Here is a 2,114-nt window from a genome sequence, read left to right as displayed (position 1 = left end):
TCACCATCACCACCATCACCTGGCTATCGTCTTGGCAACATCTTCACTGGGACAAGTAACGTAAGCAGCAGAATAAGTTCCAGCTGCTGATGATGCTGCTGCTGATGATGGTGCTGATGATGATGATGTTGCTGATAGTGTTGCTGATGATGATGGTGCTGCTGCTGATGATGCTGCTGATGATGGTGCTGATGATGATGTTGCTGATGGTGTTGCTGATGATGATGGTGCTGATGATGATGTTGCTGATGGTGTTGCTGATGATGATGGTGCTGATGATGATGTTGCTGATGATGATGGTGCTGATGATGATGGTGCTGCTGCTGATGATGCTGCTGATGATGGTGATGATGTTGATGCTGATGATGTTGATGATGCTGATGCTGCTGCTGATGATGATGGTGCTGCTGATGCCATCGCTCTGCACGTTGCACCTCTCAGCGCACGCGCGAACATTGACAGGAGGGAGGTGATCGCATTAATTAATTATATACACCTACAGTGCGTACTGTACGGGCACGTTTTTATATTTTTACATTTTTTTAAATTCCAATTTAACTTTATTTTTGAAGGCGCGCAGTGGTTTATCGTCAACAACGATGATACTAATTTTTTTTTTAAAAAATTATTTGCATGCAAAAATAAACGTGATGTTTAAGTTTTAACGAAGACGATTTGTCAGGCAAACGGTTGAGTCAGGCAGTTCGCTCTGGCCACCTCAGGATCGCTCTGGCCACCTCACTCAGACAACTCAAGGACCCCCCAACCCCATTCCCCGTACATACGGGGTCCTTCAGTCGATGACGCTTGCCGATGACGCCATCGCAGGGGGCATGACGGTGACGTCATGTCCATTGATGTTTGTGTGACGCAACAAATGTAATTAGCATATTTGTCAATGACGTCATCTCACATCGAATGAGATTGTCTATTGCGTCATGTAATCCGTGTCAATTAACACTGAACCCTGTGGGAGCCTCAGTCTGGCTCTGTGAGCCTCTGTGATTGACACTGAACCCTGTGGGAGCCTCAGTCTGGCTCTGTGAGCCTCTGTGATTGACACTGAACCCTGTGGGAGCCTCAGTCTGGCTCTGTGAGCCTCTGTGATTAACACTGAACCCTGTGGGAGCCTCAGCCTGGCTCTGTGAGCCTCTGTGATTGACACTGAACCCTGTGGGAGCCTCAGTCTGGCTCTGTGAGCCTCTGTGATTGACACTGAACCCTGTGGGAGCCTCAGTCTGGCTCTGTGAGCCTCAGTGATCAACACTGAACTCTGTAGGAGCCTCAGTCTGGCTCTGTGAGCCTCAGTGATTAACGCTGAACCCTGTGGGAGCCTCAGTCTGGCTCTGTGAGCCTCAGTGATTTACACTGAACCCTGTGGGAGCCTCAGTGATTAACACTGAACCCTGTGGGAGCCTCAGTGATTAACACTGAACCCTGTGGGAGCCTTAGTCTGGCTCTGTGATTAACACTGAACCCTGTGGGAGCCTTAGTCTGGCTCTGTGATTAACACCGAACCCTATGGGAGCCTCAGTCTGGCTCTGTGATTAACACTGAACCCTGTGGGAGCCTCAGTCTGGCTCAGTTAGTCTCTGTGATCAACACTGAACCCTGTGGGAGCCTTAGTCTGGCTCTGTGAGTCTCAGTGATCAACACTGAACCCTGTGGGAGGGAGCCTCAGTCTGGCTCAGTGAGTCTCAGTGATTAACACTGAACCCTGTGGGAGCCTCAGTCTGGCTCAGTGAGTCTCTGTGATCAACACTGAACCCTGTGGGAGCCTTAGTCTGGCTCTGTGATTAACACTGAACCCTGTGGGAGCCTTAGTCTGGCTCTGTGATTAACACCGAACCCTATGGGAGCCTCAGTCTGGCTCTGTGATTAACACTGAACCCTGTGGGAGCCTCAGTCTGGCTCTGTGAGTCTCAGTGATTAACACTGAACCCTGTGGGAGCCTCAGTCTGGCTCTGTGAGCCTCAGTGATTAACACTGAACCCTGTGGGAGCCTCAGTCTGGCTCTGTGAGCCTCAGTGATTAACACTGAACCGTGTGGGAGCCTCAGTCTGGCTCCGTGAGTCTCAGTGATTAACACTGAACCCTGTGGGAGCCTCAGTCTG

General features: G+C 50.2%; 1 pseudogene across 1 annotated transcript in view; it reads right to left on the bottom strand.

Annotated features, from left to right (window-relative positions):
• The window catches only part of LOC144955722 (uncharacterized), a 26,878-nt pseudogene extending 26,394 nt beyond the window's left edge, over positions 1–484 (bottom strand). Inside the window, exon 1 of the transcript XR_013641791.1 lies at positions 20–484. The product of XR_013641791.1 is annotated as an uncharacterized LOC144955722 (transcript). The remainder of the gene's footprint in view (positions 1–19) is intronic.
• Positions 485–2,114: the final 1,630 nt, after the last annotated feature.

This window comes from Lampetra fluviatilis, unplaced genomic scaffold, assembly GCF_964198595.1.
Source record: "Lampetra fluviatilis unplaced genomic scaffold, kcLamFluv1.1 SCAFFOLD_253, whole genome shotgun sequence".
NCBI classification, from domain to species: Eukaryota; Metazoa; Chordata; class Hyperoartia; order Petromyzontiformes; family Petromyzontidae; genus Lampetra; species Lampetra fluviatilis.
Note: the sequence above shows the minus strand (reverse complement) of the source record. Positions and strands in the feature narration are given on the sequence as shown.